The sequence below is a fragment of the Leopardus geoffroyi genome, chromosome A1 (assembly GCF_018350155.1).
Source record: "Leopardus geoffroyi isolate Oge1 chromosome A1, O.geoffroyi_Oge1_pat1.0, whole genome shotgun sequence".
NCBI lineage: Eukaryota > Metazoa > Chordata > Mammalia > Carnivora > Felidae > Leopardus > Leopardus geoffroyi.
The window spans coordinates 128597855-128619744 of NC_059326.1; the positions used below are offsets into that span (position 1 = coordinate 128597855).

Consider the following 21890-nt stretch of genomic DNA (forward strand, 5'->3'; position numbering starts at 1 on the left):
TAGTTTTTCTGCCCACTTTTTTAGTCTCTCACTTTTATGGACTCTTTCTAAAGAATTCAATATTCCCGGGCACCTGGGTGGCTCAGTCTATTAAGCCTCCAACTTCAGCTCAGGTCATGATCTTACAGTTCGTGAGTTCAAGCTCCACATCAGGCTCTGTGCCGACACCTCCGAGCCTGAAGCCCGCTTCAGATTCTGTGTCTCCCTCTCTCTGCCCCTCCCTCTGCTCACACTCTGTCTCTCTCTCTCTAAAATAAACATTAAAAAAAAATTTTTTTTTAAACAATTCAACATTCCTTTCACAGAAACCAATACTCTTCTTTTGCACTCATGTTTCATAGATTTACACGACTATTACTGATATTTAAATGATCTAATCATAATAACACGTGTAACTGCCACCAACAGGCTTATGATAAATACTGTTGAGCCAGTAACCCAGCAGTTGTAGAAATGAACACGCTGCACTCAACCTACTTTCTGGGAAAATGAAGAGTGTAGGCTTGGCTGATTGGCTCAAATGGTTAGATGTTAAGAGGATTATCTTTGTATTAGGATAAACTATATGCAATTGCCAACATCTAACTCTTTTACCTGGAGCAATGGCAAGTGCCTATGTTCAACCTAGTATTTTTAAAGAAATATTAGCTATACTTAATGTTAAATATATCTACTAGACATTTTTTTCCCCTCCCTTTAAACAATGATTAGTAGTTTCTGCAGCTTTATTTTTCAACTTCCACTCTACATTTACTCAGGAACTCACCCTAAGCTACTGAATAATCAGTATCTGGACTCTGGTTTCCTAGGAATGTTACTTCTGCCTCCCACCTTGCTTCAAGTTAAAGACACACCTGTTAGAATTTCAGAGACTGAAGGTATAAGCATGTGCCTTCTAGATAACTGAATGAAAAACATCAGAGGGATTAAAATGTGAGATCAGCATTAGTTTGTTTATTTGTTTCTGAGATACAAATCTTTTTAACCCACAGAATCCAACACAGCACTACCTGCCGAGAGAAGGCAAGAAAAAGACAAGCAAGAAGGGGATTGGGCAGAGAAGCCCTTGGACAGACCTAGGGTTAAGTCATCCTTAAATATGAGCACCCTTTAGGGGCTCCTGGGTGGTTCAGTCAGTTGAATGTCTGACTCTTGCTTTTGGCTCAGGTCATGATCCCAGTGTCATGGGATCAAGCCCCACATCAGCCTCAATGCTGAGCATGGAGCCTGCTTAAGATTCTCTCTCTTTCTCTGCCCCTCTTCCCTGTTTATGTCCACACTCTCTCTAAAAATAAAATAATAATAATATAATAATAATAAATATGAGCAGCCTTCACTGTCCCTGTTCTGTCATTTGATTATAATAAACAAAAAAATCACAAAGGTGTTATTAAGACAAAACCCAGAAAGCTGGGACAGGAAGGAGGACAGGCTGTATTTAAATGAGGAGCTACTGGTCAACCCTCTTTTTCTAGTTTTCTCTTCTACCACTGACCCAGAAAGTCTAAATCAGGTTTTTCTTTGTGATTGCACTTATGCCCTCACCAAAGTACCATATGATATCAGAACTCTACTGTCTCATGTACCCTCTAAAATAGCAATCCACAGAGTCAATATGCAAAGTGGGAAGAAGCTAAACATTGTAATTTTACTTGGGTTCAAATCCTGGCTGCATACTTCCAACAGTGAATACTGAGTACCTTTCTTCACTCTCCTGCACTCATGTATACTGTGAGAATTATGGTGCAGATCTTGCCAGCTTCAGAGGATTCATGAGCAAATGCATGAAAAGTGCTTTGCTGCAACTATTACTGATACCTAAAAGATGCCAAAACGTTTCATCTCGTAACTGTCAATAAAAGATTTAAAACTGAACTGCAAGACTGGGTATTTTATAAACATGCAGCACAAGGACACCGATGAAAGCTTACTTTCTGTTCCAAAATTGTTATGCAAACAGAACATAAGCAAGATATCAAGCGGAAACAATGTTGGTGGCTGTCCTTTCCAAAGAGAAATGAGCTACGAGATAGCAATCAGGTAGAGAAGAGAGATAAAGCCTCCAACAGGGGGAGGAGGAGAGCTTTCAGAAAGGTGAAGTTGCAAATGCTAGAGGGATGCTTTTAAAATTCAAATGTGAACAGGTCCCTCACTTCCTTGAACATTTTCAATGGCTCCCCACTGATTTTAGGATAAACTCCAAATCCTTCAGGTCCAACAAGGCTCTTAGCAACCTCACCTCACCTCATACACTCCTCTGCAGTTGTTTTATAGTATTTCCAATTTCAGCACAGCATCTGCATTCTCTCAGCCTGAATGTGATTTCCTGCCTTCATCTCATTTCTCTGCTGCCCTTACACTCTTCCTTCTTTTAGCTCAGGAGCATGATTTTGTCTGCCTTCCTCCATGTGACTTCCCCAACACTCTGTGCTTCTCACAGTTTTTCACACTGTACTGGAACTGTTTGCCTCTCTGCACCTCACAGACCTGGCCTGGCTTTAGCATTCTGCTGATCACCTTGCCTGACACAAAACGGACGCTCATTTAAATGTTTACTGAACACACAACTTCTGAAACTCCCTACTTTGGGCCAGATTTATCTCTATTACCTTGTATTAGAGAGGACAAAGAAGGTAGGTAGCTGTTGTTTGAGGGCTGTGAGGCTGCTTCTCAAGAGAGATGAAAATCTGCATTTCACCTGGCAGACTTATGTCATACGTTATACAGTAACTTAGTGCATCTGAATAATAGCCTGTTTAGAAATATTTATGATGGTGTGGCTACTTCTATCATTAACTAAATGAATAGTTTTACTTCCCAATGTAATAACATATGCGCTTTTAATATACTTAAGTAAATTAGGAATAATTAGAAATCTCAACTTTTTTTAGAAGACCAGTCTTATAAAGTGCCAAATTTGCATTAGTTTTCAACTTTTTCATAACTTGTGAGTGGTCCAAATTGGATGAGTATCTCAGAAACACATGTGAGATACAGTCCGCTCTCAAAATGTATTCATGGCATGCTTCTTTGCATGCTCTATGACGTGTTGTACTGAAATTCAAGGTTAGTTCTCAATTTAATACACTAATACAGAGTCTCCAAAGTTACTTGTTTGGTAAACAACATTCTAACATATCCTAAAACTGATGTTTGCACACATAGGACACCAAGAAGAATAACCAGTTAATATACTTGGGAAAGTCCTATTTCTTCCATTCAACTACAAATTATCTGAGGACATGGGTTTTCTTTTACATACATTCCGATGTCTGACATAAACAAACAAACTCCAGTTTATAAAGTGACATATCTGCCAAAGTAAGTATTGCTACAACTTAGATTTATAAGTGTTGTTTAGTGCACCTGCTCAACAATAGAGGATTAATTTATGAAATCACATTACAGTTGCCAGAATATGACACAAACAATAGGAATTTGGGAAATCGGATAAGATGAAAAATGCTTACTAGGTATTACATTAAAAACAAAGAATACTAAAATTCTACATGTACTATGATATAGGAAAACATGCATAGAAAAAATGGAGAGAAACAAAGGCAAAAATCACAAAATATCCATTTTGGTAGAATTATGCTCAGTGGCTCAAAACTCTCATTGGTTCCCTTTTCTTACCATTTAGGTACCTTCTTGGTTTTGTCTTCTCACTTCAAACCTATGTAGGCACAGCCAACTCTTTCCAAACAGTTCCTCTTGGGACTAGTCCAGGCTCACATTACCTTATACAGAAGTTTTGGGAACAGGTTCCTATTAGGCATGTCTGCAGTCTCATCCCACTACCATCATATCTCCTACCAGAATAAGACAGTCATTCTACTGCTAAATATGTCTACTGTGGTAATCTCATTTATGTTTTATGCATTTTTAGGTATGTGTTATATTTTACAATAAAGATGACTTCTTTTTTTTTTTTTTTGTAATTTACTGTGGTTGGTTCCTGTCTTGTTTTGCTAAGAATAGGATTCATCATTCTCTGCGGATATGGTCCTACTTCCACACTTCTAACTGTAGTGCTTACTCAGGATAACTGGGTTCCTCCTAGCTGCAGCAACTAAGTCACCAGAAGCTTTCCTCCCCCTCCAGGATGCTTGCCAGCTCCTCCATGTCTACCAATGTAAGCTTCTTTACACCCTGTAAAACCTAGCCCACCTGTGTGCTACCGTAATTCACATTGCATCATATGTGGCAAACATTTAGCAAGTAACTACTAATTGTAAGGCCTGAATATTTAATGTCCAAAGCTGCTTACAATATTTTTTGTGGATGTGGAACATTTATAAGAGAAGATACCCAACTGGAGAAAGTGACATATGATAAGTGATGAATGAGTGTTCAGAGGTTGTGAAGGAGGAGACTAGGAAAGAAGGGCTGGGGAGGGGGTAAGGTTCGATGAAAGCTAGAAGGAAGAGACATTGTAAAAGTTGAAGAGATACATCATGATTGGGAGAGAGGTGATATGAGACAGGACTGCTGAATTTTGCACCTGAGTGACTAGGATAATGATGGGGCCCGTGACATAAACGATGTTAACTATAAATGCTTTGAGGCAAAACAGGGCAAGTCCACAAGGAATATTACAATATAAACTGACCGATGCTACTCTAAAACTGAGTAAGATACATGGAAAGCACAGAATCTTAAGGCAGCTAACTAGAGGCGATAACTAAAGTAACAAGGTTCTGTGAAATCTCTAAAAAAATAATGATAATAATGATAAATAAAATAAAAAAGAACCTAAACTAGTCCAAAGTCATGCAAGAGGGAATGTGAGACTGAGAAACCTGATCAGTGATGCTTCAAGGAGCTCAGGACTTCAGGAAATAAGGAGGAAGAAAGGAATTCTAGGCGAGGCAGTATGCACAGTGGTTAAGGGCCCCAGTGCTGGTCCTGAGCCCCTGAGTTGGAGTCCTCTCCTGCTACTTGAGAGTATTTGAGCAAGATACCAAGTATTCATTCCCTCATCCATAAAGTGAGATAACATAATAATTTTACCTCACAGGATTGTGGTGAGGATTAAGAGTTAATGAAAGTTTTCAGAACAGTGCCTGGCACAGAAACACTCGATAAATGTCTGCCGTTGAGGGGAAAAGATTTTTTTCTAGTCCTCCGCGACCTCAGGGACAACAATTTCTGGCCAGCAGTAGGAGCAGGAAGTACAAAGTAAGGGAATTAATAAGCAAGTGAGCAGTAAGAAGGCAAAGGCAATCACAAAGTATGGATGATTCTTCCACGGCGGTTAAACAAAAAAATCGAGCTGTGAAACAAAAAGTAACCTGTGAGCATAGTGTTAAGTGAAAATGCTTTCTGAGGGGATAGCTCAGCAAGAGGGGAAAGGTTTGGCTCGCCAAAACTATTCTTGAGTGGGAGTGGGACTTGTTTCTCCTACCACACAGGGAGGTGGACAGGGGTAAGACCGGACCCTTCCTGTCCCGGTTCCCCAGGAGCTCGAAGCAGCGCTCGCTCGGCATCCGGTAACTTTGAATCAGCGTTGGCTGATGGGGGGCGGGGAGGGGGGCGGGCAATTTCCCAACCAACGATACCCTGGAAGATGAAACAACAGGCTTTCCCATCTCCATCTCCCGCACGACCTGTTCTATGGCTCAGTAGTCATCACCCTCCTCAACCAGCAGCAGTCGCTGGGACACCGCGCAGCTCAGAGAGCCAAAGAGGCAGCTCCCCGCTGCGAGAGCAGCACGCCCCCCCCCAAGTTCATTCCGACCTCAAGGACACAAAAGCGCCCCAGACGGGAAGGAAGCAGTAAGAAAGGGGCTCGGGAATTCCGGTAATGGGGGGGGGGGGGTGCTGCGGCTAGGGAGGTCAGAGCCCGGAGCTGGGAAAGTGACCTCGGTGGCCAAGGTCGAGGAGGTCCCTCCAGTCCCAGGGGCGAGCACCTTTGCCCTCCCGCCCGGAGCACCAGGGTCCCCGCCCGCAGGGAGCGCTCAGGGAGGCTCAGAGCCCTGGGGCGGCCCGGGAGCACCGGCCCTCTGGGATGCCGGGGCGGCGGGGGGCTCCCAGGGAGCGCGCAGGTGAGCACGGCGGCCCCGCCCTCCCGCGGGAAGGGCCTTCTCTCTCTGCGCCCACAGGCCGCGCTTCGAGAACTTCCGAAGCGCCTGCACACAGCCCGGGGAGGGCCTGGCCACGCTCCCGGGTTTCCCGCACCCGGATCCCGCCGCCGCGCGCTGCGCCCAGGTTCCTCCATCCGGCTGCTCCGGACTCCTGCCGGCGGGGTCTCTCTCCCTTCCCCCATCTCTTCTCCACACCCAGGAAAAGTTTGGTCCCAGCGCAGGGGCTGGGAGTCTGGCACTCACCCCACGGAGAGCGGAGCCGAAGCGGCAGGGCGAGCGCGGGAGCAGAGGGCGGCGGCGGGCTGCGGCGCGAGCGCAGAGCTCCTCACAGCGGCCCCTGCTGCTCCGGCCGCCGACAGAGCTGGAAAAGGGGAGGAGGCCGCCGGGATGTCACCTGCCCGCTCTCCCACCCCGCCGCGTGACGCCGCGCAGCACCGCCCCCGCCCGCCCGCCGCCGCCAGGTACCCGCGAGGGGCGGGAAGGAGGAGCCAGCCGCCATCCGGGAACGAGCGTCCCGCCTCCGCCCGCCTCAGCGCCCAGACCCTCGGAGCCCCGCGGGCCACTTTGGACTACGGGTTCTGGCCTTTGGACTGTTATGTTTCTTTTTGAGCACCGATGCCATCCCTTGAGGTCATCTCGAGGCGTGACATAAATAGTGTGAAAGTTGTCGTCATGCATGACTCAGGAATGAGTTGTAGAAAAATGTGAGAAGAGGAAACCTGGTACCGGTCAGGCTGGAGTGGAGAGAGGGAGAAAAGAAGGAATCCCCGCTCCTGAAAAAGCTATTGGGAGGGTCAACTCCTATTTAAAATGGAGGCCACCACGGCGAGAATCCCAATTTGGGTCAACTCCATCCCTGCTTAGTAAGAAACTGGCAAAAATTGCTGCAAATATTGGGGAGTGGAGGGGGTTTTTAGAGCAGTGGGGAGCAAATATAAAATCTAAATTAATTTTTTCCTGATTAGTCACTGCAAAGAACAAAGTCTAGCAAACTGGTTTCTCCTTATCCGCCACTGTGGGCTTGGGGAGTGAGATGAGGAGAATGCAGGGCGTGTGTATGCACGTTCAATTATTTTTTAACTTGTCTGGCCTTGTGTCTAGTTACGGTCTTCTTAACCTTTGTTGAGTTTTGGGATCGGGGCATCGGTAGCTGGGAGGCAAAATAGGAGTGGGAAGAAGTTAGGCAAAACCATGAACCGGAATTGAGTTGTCTTCTAGAAACCTGAAACAGCCTGACAGGTTGCAGTCCTGAGCCAAGCTGGTCTGTTTGTGCTGTAAGTTTCAAGAATTGAATCGACAAAGGATACAGACCACCAGGTATATTGGGTAGGGAGAACATTCAGTGGGCCAGAAGCATATTTTCCTTGCATAGCAAGTTTGCCTTCCATGACTAACCCTAATCTTGCATTGAACAAGAGGTTTTGAATGTTTTATGTAAAATGTTGAGAACCCACATAGTAACCGTTGAAAGGAACGCAAAACACATGAAAGCTCAAGCTGAGCTTGAGAATGTTGAAGTCAAGGGAACTGAAGATTTCTCCCTTTTTGTAGAAAAACTCTGCTTTCATAATAAAAACATGAATAAATATAGTTTAGTAGATTTGTAAAATTCCTTTGTGAATTGGAGACAGTTGCTTAATTGTATTTCCCTTTGAGTCTATCTTTCTAGTCTATCTCTAAATATCTGTATGTATTTATGAAACTTCAAATATGTAGAATGTCAAACAGATTCTTTCATTTAACAAATGTTTATTGAGTACTGCTATATCCCACGCCCTGAAGATTCAACACACAGGATAACACACGGAAAAATATCCTCTCTTCTTGTAGAATGTACATTCATTCTAATTGGAGACTGTAGATGATAAATAAAATATGTAGTGTTCATGTTATGATAACTGTGATGAAGAAAAATTAAGAGGGAAAGAGGAGGGGATTTGAAGATAAAGCAGTTAGGGAAGGCTTCAATGGAAGGAGGCATTTGAGCCAAAATTTTAAGGAGGTGAGGTGACAAGCCTGTATGTTTACCTTGGTAACAGCATTCTAGTCAGTTGAACAGCAAGGCTAAAGGCCCTGAGGCATGAGGATACCTGAGATATTCATGTTCACAGAATAGGAAGGAGGCCAGAGTGGTTGAAATGGGATTAGTGAGGACATTAGTAATAAATGAGGTCAAAGAGTTAAGGGAAGCATTTTTTAGTAAAGAAGTGACATCCCCTGACTGAAATTTTATTTTATTTTATTTTTTTAGAGCACTTTTATGTCACAGCAGTATTGAGCAAAATTGAGCAGAAGGTAGAGATTTCCCACCCGCCTCCTGTCCCCACTCATTCATAGCCTCTCCCATATCCCCTCAAGAGGGATACATTTGTTACAGTTGATGAGCTTACACTGACAGATGTTAGTACCTAAAGTTCATAGTTTACATTTGTGTTTACTTTCAGTATGTATATTCTATGGGTTTGTACAAATGTATAAGGACATGTATCCACAATATAGAATCATATGGAGTAGTTTCACTGCTCTAAAAATCTTTGTGCTCCACCTATTCATCCTTGCCTTCTCTTTAACCACTGACAACCACTGATCTTTTTACTATTCCCCATAATTTTGCCTTTTCCAGAATGCCATATAGTTGGAATCATACAGTAGGTAGCCTTTCAGGTTGGCTTCTTTCACTTAATAAGGTGTATTTAAATTTCCTCTCATGTCTTTTCATGACTTGATAGCTCTTTTTTTCTTTAGAACAGAATAATAATCCATCTGGATATGCCACAGTTTATTTACCCATTCACTCATCGAAGGATATCTTGGTTACTTCCAAGTTTTAGCAATTATGAATAAAGCTTCTATACACATCCATGTGCAAGGTTTTGTGTGAACATTAGTATCAACTCCTTTCGGTAAATACCAAGGAGCACGATTTCTGGTAAGAGTATGTTCGGTTTTGTAAAAAACTATCAAACTGTCTTTCAAAGTGTCATTTTGCATTCTCACCAGCAATGAATGAGAGTTCCTGTTACTCCATAGCATCATCAACATTTGGTGTTGTCAGTCTTCTGGATTCTGGCCATTCTAATAAGTGTGTGATAGTATCTCATTGCTCTTTTAATTTTTACTTCTTTTTGATGACATATGGCATGGAACATTTTTCATATGCTTATTTGCCATCTGTATATCTTCTTCAGTGGGGTACTTATTAAAGTATTCGTCCAACTTTTAAACAGATTATTTTCTTTTTGTTGAGTTTTAAAAGTTCTTTTTATGTTTCGGGTAACAGTCTTTTTTAAGATATGTTTTTGCAAACATTTTCTGCCAGTCTGTGGCTTGTCTGCTCTGATAAGTTGTGATTGTGATTGTACCTGCCTGTCTCTCCAATTTTAGGGGCAGCAGTTTGCCATGTGACTCCATTTCTTTTACAGATCTAAAAAGAGTCGTTGACTTTTCAATTTGTTCAGCTATTTATTTATTTATTTATTTATTTATTTATTTATTTATTTTTAATTATTTCTTTAATTTTACATCCAAGTTAGTTAGCATATAGTGCAATAATGATTTCGGGAATAGAATCCAGTGGTTCATCCCCTACATATAGCACCCAGTGCTCATCCCAACAAGTGTCTTCCTTAATGCCCCTTACCAAGTTAGCCCATTCCCCACCAACAACCCCTCCAGAAACCTTCAGTTTGTTGTCTGTAAGAGTGTCTTATGGTTCGTGCCCCTCCCTGTTTTTATATTATTTTTGCTTCGCCTCCCTTATGTTCGCCTGTTTTGTCCCTTAAATTCCCCCATATAAGTGAAGTCATATGATAGCTGTCTTTCTCAGACTTACTAATTTTGCTTAGCATAGTACACTCTAGTTCCATCCATGTTGTTGCAAATGGCAAGCTTTCATTCTTTTTGATTGCTGAGTAACATTCCTACACACACACACACACACACACACACACACACACACACACATATATACACATGGACTGATGAATGGATAAAGAAGATGTGGTGTGTATCTCTTCTTTATCCATTCATCCATCAATGGACATTTGGGCTCTTTCCATACTTGGGCTATTGTCGATAGTGCTGCTATAAACATTGGGGTGCATGTGTCCTTTTAAAACAGCGCACCTGTATCCTTTGGATAAATACCTAGTAGTGCAATTGGTGGGTCATAGGGTAGTTCTAGTTTTAATTTTTTGAGGAAACTCCAAACTGTTTTCCAGAGTGGCTGCACCAGTTTGCATTCCCACCAGCGGTGCAAAAGGGTTCCTCTTTCTCCACATCCTTGCCAACATCTCTTTTGCCTGAGTTGTTAATATTAGCCATTCTGACAGGTGTGAGGCGGTATCTCATTGTGGTTTGATTTGCATTTCCTGATGATGAGTGATGTTGAGCATTTTTTTTTCCATGTGTTTGTTAGGCACCTGTTTGCCCATTTCTTCACTGGATTATTTGTTTTTTGGGTGTAGTTTTGTTAAGTTCTTTATAGATTTTGGAAACTAACCCTTTATCTGAAATGTCATTTGCAAATAACTTCTCCCATTCCACCAGTTGCCTTTTAGTTTTATTGATTGTTTCCTTTGCCATGCAGAACCTTTTATCTTTATGATAATTCACTTTTTGCTTTTGTTTCCCTTGCCTCCAAAGACATGTTGAGTAAAAAGTTGCAGCGGCTGAGGTTAAAGAGGTTGTTGGCTGTTTTCTCCTCGAGGATTTTGATGGCTTCCTGTCTTACATTGAGGTCTTTAATCCATTTTGAGTTTATTTTTGCATATGGTGTAAGACAGTGGTCCAGGTTCATTCTTCTACATGTCGCTGTCCAGTTTTCCCAACACCATTTGCTGAAGAGACTGTCTTTTTTCCATTGGATATTCTTTTCTGCTTTGTCAAAGATTAGTTGGCCATACGTTTGTGGGTCCACTTCTGGGTTCCTATTCTGTTCCATTGACCTGAGTGCCTGTTTCTGTACCAGTAGCATCCTGTCTTGATGATTACAGCTTCATAGTACATCTTGAAGTCTGGGAGTGTGATGCCTCCAGCCTTGGTTTTCTGTTTCAGGATTGCTTTGGCTATTCAGGGTCTTTTATGGTTCCATACAAATTTTAGGATTGTTTGTTTTAGCTCTGTGAAGAATGCTGGTGTTATTTTGATAGCGATTGCATTGAATATGTAGATTGCTTTGGTAGTATTGACATTTTAATAGTATTTGTTCTTGCAATTATGAGCATGGAATATTTTTCCATTTTTTTGGTGTCTTCTTCAATTTCTTTCATAAGTTTTCTATAGTTTTCAGTGTATAGATTTTTCACCTCTTTCGTTTAGTTTATTGCTATGTATTTTAGTTTTTGGTGCAATTGTAAATGGGATCCATTCCTTGATTTCTCTTTCAGTAGCTTCATTATTGGTGTATAGAAATGTCATAGATTTCTGTACATTGATTTTATGTCCTATGATTTGTGGAATTCATATATCAGTTCTAGCAGTTTTTTGGTGGAATGTTTTGGGTTTTCCACATAAAGTGTCATGTCCTCTGACCGAAACTTTAAAAAGGAATCCCCACAGTAGAAGGATGAAGAAAATGAGTAGTTGCTAAACAACAATGCAAATTTGTATTATAACAAAGAAGAAAGTGTTTCAATATGGAGGAAGTGATCAACTGTGTCCAATGCTGTGAACTGAAGACCAGAAATTGACTGTTGATTTAGCAAGGTGAAAATCATTGGTGACCATGACAAGAACACGTTTGGAGGAATGGAAGGAATGAAAATCTGAATTGAATGAGTTTCAAGAGTAAGTGGGAAGAGAGAAATTGGAGATAACAAATTTAGACAATTTTATCAAAGATTTTTGTGGTATAAAGGAGCAAAGACATGGAGTAATGGCAGGAAGTGGAATTAGATCTAGAGAATTTTTGTTGGTTGTTGTCATTAAAGATAGTGGCATTTACAGTATGTTTGTATTCATTGGAAAATTTTAGTAAAGAAGGCAAACCTGGTAAAACTAGAAAGAAGACAACTCTTGCAGTGATGTCCTTGAATATGTGAGAGGGCTGGGATTTGGTATGCAGGTAGAGAATTTGACCTTAGATCTGAACATACACATTCACCCATAAGTAACAAAGGGAGGGTAGAGTTATGGACATATTTGGAGGATTTAGGAGCTTGTATTCATAGATGGTCTTAGCAGGTTCCCCAGAGGCAGACCCAAGACCGAAAGTTGTGTATAACTGATTTATTGAGGTCACTAAGGGATCAAAGAGGATCTGGGTAAAACTGACGCTGTTCACTATGCCAATATTAATATTTTCCAAATTTGCCTTAAAAACTTTTTTCATTTTATTTATTTTGAGAAAGAGAAAGAGCACAAATGGGAGAGAGAGGCAGAGGGGGAGAGAGAGAGAGAGAGAGAGAGAGAGAGAGAGAGAGAGAGAGAGAGAATCTCAAACAGGCTCCATGCTTGGTGCAGAGCCCAAGCCAGGGCTCCATCCCACAATGCTGGGATCATGACCTGAGCCGAAATCAAGAGTTGGACACTTAACCAAGTGAACCACCCAGGCGCCCCAAATTTGCTTTTTAAAAAAGGATTAAAATGTTACAGTTAAAATTACCCTAGAGGTGCCTGGGTGGCTCATGATCTCAAGGTTTGTGAGATCCAGTCTCCCCCCCTCCCCCTGCCCCACTCCTCTCCCTCTCTTCTGCAACCCCCCCCCCGTGAACATAAATAAATAAACCTAGAAAAACTTAAAGAAAAAAACCTACCCTAACCCCTTTCTTTTTCCCAAAAGTATGTGCTAAAGTAGCTATGTATCATTCCTGCATGTATTTATAATTTTATTACATACATTTCTAAACATTTACTATAATTTTATATGTGGTTGTATTTTATGTAAATAGTATCATACTGTATATTCTCCTGCAACTGTGTTTTTTAGTCATCACTTTCTTCAAGGATTTATTCCTGTTGATACATATAGATCTTGTTCATTCATTTAATTACTACATAGTATTCTATTGTATGAGTAAACCATACAATTTTTGTGGAAATCTGTAAACTTCTCAATATTTTTTCAATAAACAAACACGTTTTCTGTCTAAATTAGCCATTTAGTTTCTTTTGCTTGCAGTTGAGAACTCTGACTGACTTACTTTCCTAAATGGTGCTAATTCACACTCCCACCACATTATAGAATCATTCACATTTTCCCAAATACTTGTCACCATCCCATTTTGTTAGACCTTACGTTTTTGCCAGTCTGGTGGGTATGTTGGTTTAATATACATTTTCAGGTTTACTAGTGATACTAAACATCTTTTCATATTTTTTAATCATTGAGATGTCTTCTCTGAATTGCTTTTTCATGTCATTTGCTTATTTTTGCATGGAGTTATTTATATTGTTCTTGTTAATCTGTGCTAATTTTGTCAGTTATGTTTTACAATATCTTTTCTCAGTCTAAGGGTTATATTTTAATTATATGAGGATTTTTATTGTTCATAAGGTTAAAATAAAAAAAAATTGGAATGTTTATTTAGTCTTGAGAGAGAGAGAGAAAAAGAGAGAGAGAGAGAGAGCGAGAGAGCCAGCATGAGTGGGGGAGGGGCAGAGAGAGGGAGACAGAATCTGAAGTAGGCTCCAGGCTCTGAACTGTCAGCACAGAGCCTGATGCAGGGCTCCAACTCACCAGCCATGAGATCATGATCTGAGTCGAAGTTGGATGCTTAACCCACTGAGCCACCCAGGTGCCCCAAGTTAAAAATTTTTTAATGTTTATTTTATTTTGAGAGAGAGAGAGAGCAGGGGAAGAGTGGAGAGGGAGGGAGACAGAGAATCTGAGGCTGGCTCTGCACCCTCAGCATGAAGCCCGACATGGGTCTCGAACCCATGAGACATGACCTGAGACGAATTGGCAGGCTCAACCAAGTGAGCCACCCAGGCACCCCTTTAAGTTTAAAATTATTTAATGTAGTCAAATTGATCAATACTTTCCCTATGCTTTGTGCATTTTGCCTTTTTCTGACGTCATAAATATACTTATTTTTGTTTTCTAAAATTTAGGATTTGTCTTATTAAATTTCCATTTTTAATCTACCTGAAATTGCTTTAAAATTTTTATTTTTGAACAGGTAATACATTCACATGACTTTATATCAAAAAGGCATACAATGAAAAATCTTCCTCCACTTCTCCCATCCATGCCTTTCTGATATACTCCTATAGATTTAAAGAAAGATTTTTAAAAAGCTTATTCTTGTTTCTCTTATTTTTAATACAAATATTAAATCCTGTACACATTGCTCTGTACCTGTTTTTTCCCACCACAGTATGTCTTGAGATACTTTCATAGAAAACTTATTTCTTCATCTTTTACTTCTATATTGTGAGTCAACCATAATTTATTTAACCAGTTTCCTATCAATAAACACTGAGATTGTTTGCAGTCTTGCGGTGTTCATATCAATAGCTAACACACCGCAGTATGTGCCAGGTACTGTTGTAAGTACTGTTTACACAGATTAACATTTGTCAATTTTAAGAGCAGCTTCCCCCCTTCCCCCATCCAGGGAAAGTCCATGGTAGGCTTTTGATTCAAACAGCCTTGAAATTTAAATATTGATTTAGTAAGAATTGCAGGAAATGGTTACCTCTTCCTTAGGCTTCTCTTGGTATTTGCTGGAGAACACTTGGTAATTTCTTTGGCAGTATGCTACCTCTGCTCATTACCTCTCTGTCCTCTCCTAACACTCTCCCTTTTGCGTGTTCTGATCTAGCTACACACATTTCCCTATTTCTTTTTTTTAATATGAAATTTATTGTCAAATTGGTTTCCATACAACACCCAGTGCTCATCCCAACAGGTGCCCTCCTCAATGCCCATCACCCACTTTCCCCTCTCCCCCACCCATCAACCCTCAGTTTATTCTCAGTTTTTAAGAGTCTCTTATGGTTTGGCTCCCTCCCTCTCTAACTTTTTTTTCCCCTTCCCCCCCCCCCATGGTCTTCTTTTAAGTTTCTCAGGATCCACCTAAGAGTGAAAACATATGGTATCTGTCTTTCTCTGTATGACTTATTTCACTTAGCATCACACTCTCCAGTTCCACCCACGTTGCTACCAAAGGCCATATTTCATTCTTTCTCATTGCCAAGTAGTATTCCATTGTGTATGTAAACAATAATTTCTTTATCCATTCATCATTTGATGGACATTTAGGCTCTTTCCATAATTTGGCTATTGTTGAAAGTGCTGCTATCAACATTGGGGTACAAGTGCCCTATGCATCAGCACTCCTGCATCCCTTGGGTAAATTCCTAGCAGTGCTATTGTTGAGTCATAGGGTAGATCTACTTTTAATTTTTTGAGGAACCTCCACACGGTTTTCCAGAGCAGCTGCACCAGTTTGCATTCCCACCAACAGTGCAAGAGGGTTCCCGTTTCTCCACATCCTTGCCAGCATCTATAGTCTCCTGATTTGTTCATTTTAGCCACTCTGACTGGCGTGAGGTGGTATCTCAGTGTGGTTTAGATTTGTATTTCCCTGATGAGGAGTGACGTTGAGCATCTTTTCATGTGCCTGTTGGCCATCTGGATATCTTCTTTAGAGAAGTATCTCTTCATGTTTTCTGCCCATTTCTTCACTGGCTTATTTGTTTTTCGGGTGTGGAGTTTGGTGAGTTCTTTATAGATTTTGGATACTAGCCCTTTGACTGATATGTCATTTGCAAATATCTTTTCCCATTCCATCGTTTGTCTTTTAGTTTTCTTGATTGTTTCGTTTGCAGTGTAGACGCTTTTTATTTTCATGAGGTCCCAATAGTTCATTTTTGCTTTTAATTCCCTTGCCTTTAGAGATGTGTCAAGAAATTGCTGCAACTGAGGTCAGAGAGGTTTTTCCTGCTTTTGCCTCTAGGGTTTTGATGGTTTCCTGTCTCACAGTCAGGTCCTTCATCCATGTTGAATTTATTTTTGTGAATGGTGTAAGAAAATGGTCTAGTTTCATTCTTATGCATGTTGCTGTCCAGTTCTCCCAGCACCATTTGTTAAAGAGACTGTCTTTTTTCCATTGGATATTCTTTCCTGCTTTGTCAAAGATTAGTTGGCCATACTTTTGTGGGTCCAATTCTAGAGTCTCTATTCTATTCCATTGGTCTATGTGTCTGTTTTTGTGCCAATACCATGCTATCTTGATGATTACAGCTTTGTACTAGAGGGTAAAGTCTGGGATTGTGATGCCTCCCACTTTGGTCTTCTTCTTCAGTATTACTTTGGCTATTAGGGGTCTTTTGTGGTTCCATATAAATTGTAGGATTGCTTGTTCTAGCTTCGAGAAGAATGCTGGTGCAATTTTGATTGGGATTGCATTGAATGTGTAGATTGCTTTGGGTAATTTTGACATTTTAACAATACTTATTCTTTCAATCCATAAGCATGGAATGTTTCTCCATTTCTTTGTATCTTCTTCAATTTCCTTCATAAGCTTTCTATTGTTTTCAGCATACAGATCTTGTACATCTTGGGTTAGGTTTATTCCTAGGTGTTTTATGCTTCTTGGTGCAATTGTGAATGGGATCAGTTTCTTTATTTGTCTTTCTGTTGCTTCATTATTAGTGTATAAGAATGCAACTGATTTCTGTACATTAATTTTGTATCCTGCGACTTTGCTGAATTCATGTGTCAGTTCTAGAAGACTTTTGGTGGAGTCAATCGGGTTTTCCATGTATAATATCATGTCATCTGCAAAAAGTGAAAGCTTGACTTCATCTTTGCCAATTTTGATGCCTTTGATTTCCTTTTGTTGTCTGATTGCTGATGCTAGGACTTCCAACACTATGTTAAACAACAGCGGTGAGAGTGGGCATCCCTGTCGTGTTCCTGATCTCAGGGGGAAAGCTCTCAGTTTTTCCCCACTGAGGATGATATTAGCTGTGGGCTTTTCATAAATGGCTTTTATGATCTTTAAGTATGTTCCTTCTATCCCGACTTTCTCGAGGGTTTTTATCAAGAAAGGATGCTGAATTTTGTCAAACGCTTTTTCTGCATCGATGGACAGGATCATATGGTTCTTTTATTAATGTGAAGTATCACGTTGATTGATTTGCGAATGTTGAACCAGCCCTGCACCCAGGAATGAATCCCACTTGATCATGGTGAATATTTCTTTTTATATCCTGTTGAATTCGACTTGCTATCTTGTATCTTGTTGAGAATTTTTGCATCCATATTCATCAGGGATATTGGCTTGTAGTTCTCTTTTTTTGCTGGGTGTCTGTGTGGTTTGGGAATCAAAGTAATGCTGGCTTCATATTATGAGTCTGGAAGTTTTCCTTCCCTTTCTATTTTTTGGAACAGCTTGAGAAGGATAGGTATTATCTCTGCTTTAAATGTCTGGTAGAATTCCCCAGGGAAGCCATCCGGTCCTGGACTCTTATTTGTTGGGAGATTTTTTGATAACTGATTCAGTTTCTTCACTGGTTATGGGTCTGTTCAAATTTTCTATTTCTTCCTGTTTGAGTTTTGGAAATGTGTGGGTGTTTAGGAATTTGTCCATTTCATCCAGGTTGTCCAATTTGATGGCATATAATTTTTCATAGTATTCCCTGATAATTGCTTGTATTTCTGAGGGATTGGTTTTAATCATTCCATTTTCATTCATGATTTTCTTTTTTGGGTCTTCTCCCTTTACTTTTTGAGAAGCCTCGCTAGAGGTTTATCAATTTTGTTTATTTTTTCAAAAAACCAACTCTTGGTTTCACTGATCTGCTCTACAGTTTTTTTAGATTCTATATTGTTTATTTCTGCTCTGATCTTTATTTTTCTCTTCTTCTGCTGGATTGGGGGTGTCTTTGCTGTTCTGCTTCTAGTTCCTTTAGGTGTGCTGTTAGATTTTGTATTTGGGATTTTTCTTGTTTCTTGAGATAGGCCTGGATTGCAATGTATTTTCCTCTCAGGACTGCCTTCACTGCATCCCAAAGCATTTGGATTGTTGTATTTTCATTTTCATTTGTTTCCATATATTTTTTTAATTTCCTCTGTAATTGTCTGGTTGACCCATTCATTCTTTAGCAGTGTGTTCTTTAACCTCCATGCTTTTGGAGGTTTTCCAGACTTTTTCCTGTGGTTGATTTCAAGTTTCATAGCATTGTGGTCTGAAAGTGTGCATGGTATGATCTCAATTCTTTTATACTTGTTAAGGGCTATTTTGTGACCCAGTATGTGATCTATCTTGGAGAATGTTCCATGTGCACTTGAGAAGGAAGTATATTCTGTTGCTTCGGGATGCAGAGTTCTATATATATCTGTCAAGTCCATCTGATCCAGTGTATCATTCAAGGCCCTTGTTTCTTTATTGATCCTGGGTCTAGATGATCTATCCATTGTTGTAAGTGGAGTATTAAAGTCCCCTGCAATTACCATATTCTTATCAATAAGGTTGCTTATGTTTGTGATTGTTTTATATATTTGTGGGCTTCCGTATTGGGTGCATAGACATTTATAATTGTTAGGTCTTCCTGATGGGTAGACCCTGTAATTATTATATAATGCCCTTCTTCATCTCTTGTTACAGCCTTTAATTTAAAGTCTAGTTTGTTTGGTATAACTATGGCTACTCCAGCTTTCTTTTGACTTCCAGTACCATGATAGATAGTTCTCCATCCCCTCACTTTCAATCTAAAGGTGTCCTCAGGTCTAAAATGAGTCTCTTGTAGACAGCAAATAGATGGGTCTTGTTTTTTTATCCATTCTGATACCCTATGTCTTTTGGTTGGAGCGTTTAGTCCATTTACATTCAGTGTTATTATAGAAAGATACGGGTTTAGAGTCATTGTGATGTCTGTAGGTTTCATGTTTGTAGTGATGTCTCTGGTACTTTGTGGTCCTTGCAACATTTCACTCACTGAGTCCCCCTTAGGATCTCTTGTAGGGCTGGTTTAGTGGTGATGAATTCCTTCAGTTTTTGTTTGTTTAGGAAAACATTTGTCTCTCCTTCTATTCTGAATGACAGACTTTCTGGATAGAGGATTCTTGGTTGCATGTTTTTTCTGTTCATCACATTGAAGATTTCCTTCCATTCCTTTTTGGCCTGTCAAGTTTCAGTACATGGGTCTGCCACTAGTCTTATGGGTCTCCCTTTATATTTTAGAGCGTGTTTATCCCTAGCTGCTTTCAGAATTTTCTCTTTATCCTTGTATTTTGCCAGTTTCACTATGATAGGTCTTGCAGAAGATTGATTCAAGTTACATCTGAAGGGAGTTCTCTGTATCTCTTGGATTTCAAAGCCTGTTTCTTTCCCCCCAGATCAGGGAAGTTCTCAGCTATGATTTGTTCAAGTACACCTTCATCCCTTTTCTCTCTCTCTTCCTCTTCTGGAGTTCCCATTATACGGATATTGTTCCATTTGATTGCATCACTTAGTTCTCTAATTCTCCCCTCATACTCCTGGATTTTTTTATCTTTTTCTCAGCTTCCTCTTTTTCCATAATTTTATCTCCTAATTCACCTATTCTCTCCGCTGCCTCTTCAATCTGAGCTGTGGTTGCCTCCATTTTATTTTGCACCTCATTTATAGCATTTTTTTTGCTCCTCATGTCTATTTCTTAGTCCCTTGATCCCTGTAGGAATAGAATCTCTGCTGTCCTTTATGCTTTTTTCAAGCCCAGCGATTAATTTTATGACTATTACTCTAAATTCTTGTTCTGTTACATTGCTTAAATCGTTTTTGATCAATTTAGTGTCGCTACTTCCTGGAGTTTCTTTTGGGGAGAATTCTTCCATTTCATCATTTTGGGTAGTCCCTAGGATGACTCCAAACTGCAGGGCACTTCCCCTGTGCTGTCTGGAGTAACTTGTGTTGGTGGGCGGGTTGCAGTCAGATCCAATGTCTGTCCCCAGCCCACCACTGGGGTCACAGCCAGACTGGTGTGGACCTTATCTTCCCCTCTCCCAGGGGCAGGACTCACTGTGGAGCCCCTGTCTGGGCTACTTGCACACTGCCAGCCTTGTGGTGCTGCTCCCATGGGATCCGGCGTATTAGCTGGGGTGGATCCACAAGGTGCACAGGGGCGGGAGGGGCAGACTTAGCTCGCTTTGTCATCAGGCGGTCCCCTGTGGGAGGGGCCCAGCAGCACCAGGAGGGAGGCAGACTCGATGGAGGGATGGATCCCCAGAAGCACAGTGTTGGGCATTTGCATGGTGCAAGCAAGTTTGCTGACAGGAACTGGTTCCCTTTGGGGTTTCGGCTGGGGGATGGGAGAGGGAGATGGCGCTTGCCAGCGCCTTTGTTTCCCCCTCCGAGCTGAGCTCTGTCTTCTGGGGCTCCACAATTCTCCCCCCCACGTCCTCTCGCCCTCCCTGCTCTCTGTGAGCACAGCTGTTGACTTTTAACATTCCAGATGCTAAGTCCCGCCGGCTGTCAGAACTCACAGAGTCCAGCCCCTCCACTTTTGCAAACAAGACTCGGGAATTCCGCCTTGCCAGGCGGGCTGCCCCTCCACCCCTCCAGCTCACTCCCGCCAGTCTGCGTGGCAAGCACCGCCTCTTTGCCCTTCCTACCCTCTTCCGTGGGCCTCTTGTCTACGCTTGGCTCCGGAGAGTCAGTTCTGCTAGTTTTCTGGCGATTTTCTGGGTTATTTAGGCAGATGTGTGTCGAATCTAAGCGATTAGCAGGAGGAGGTAAGCCCTGTGTCCTCCTACATGGCCATCTTCCTGGCCATCAAGACTTATGGTTTAAAAGGAGCTTTGAGATACCACTTCCCACCCACTAATATGGCTGTAATAAAAAGGACAGACAATAACAAATGGTGGCAAGAATGTGGAGAAATTGAAATTAGAATTCTCATACATTACTGAGAATATAAGATGGTGCATACAGTTTGTTGTGTTTTTGTTTGTTTGTTTGGTTTGGTTTGTACTGTTTATTTTTGAGAGATAGACAGAGAGAGACTGAGCGTGATCAGGAAGGGGCAGAGAGGGAGGAAGACACAGAATCCGAACCAGGCCCCAGGCTCTGAGCTGTTAGCACAGAGCCCAATGCGGGGCTCGAATCTCTCACGAATAGTGAGATCATGACCTGAGCTGAAGTCGGAAGCTCAACCGACTGAGCCACCCAGGCGCCCCTCTACATTGTTTAAATTTTAGTTTATAAGCTGCTAAAGCAACCACTGAATCACTTGATAGCTTCAACAGAAGCGTGACAAAATATAGATATATTTTGGGGCGCCTTGTAATTCATGTGGAATTGCAAGGGGGAAGCTGAAGATAAAGGTTATGAAAGCAGATAGAAAGCGCCTAGTTTCCTGATGACCTTGGAACCAGCATACTAACTGAAGACTGCTTCCCTGGACTTCTATCAAAAGTAATGGATTTATATTTTATTTAAGCTATGCTATTTTGGGCTTTCAGGCAAATCTAATCCTAATTCATAAAAGCTGCTGCCATTGGGCAGGTGTTCTCAGGTTTCCACAATTGCCACCACAACTGAATGTCTTCCTAACAATACCCAGGTGTTACCATTTATCATCACATAACACTGTTCTTCTCTCCACTAAGAGGGAGAAGATGAAAGACTGATACAGCCATGTGTTGTAAGAGTAGTAGGAGAGCATATGTCTGTCACTGTGGAAGTGGACTATTCTTCTGTGATAAATACTGCATACCAACTATTAATGCACACTGTATTAAATTTACATGACTGAAGAAGCAGTTATGAAACAAACCACAGTAAGAAGTATGACCAGAATAGCAAATAGCCAAGACGTGTTAATGGCAAACTTAACTTGATGAAAAACTTAGTGGACTGCAAACAAGGACTGGAA

At 41.1% G+C, this 21890-nt stretch overlaps 1 protein-coding gene across 1 annotated transcript in view; it reads right to left on the reverse strand.

The window, feature by feature from the left end:
* Window positions 1-6433, reverse strand: part of ELOVL7 (ELOVL fatty acid elongase 7) — a 74696-nt gene extending 68263 nt beyond the window's left edge. The window contains exon 1 of the mRNA XM_045494078.1: window positions 6330-6433. The gene's annotated coding sequence lies outside the window, so the exon portion shown is untranslated. The remainder of the gene's footprint in view (window positions 1-6329) is intronic.
* Between the last annotated feature and the right edge of the window lie 15457 nt (window positions 6434-21890).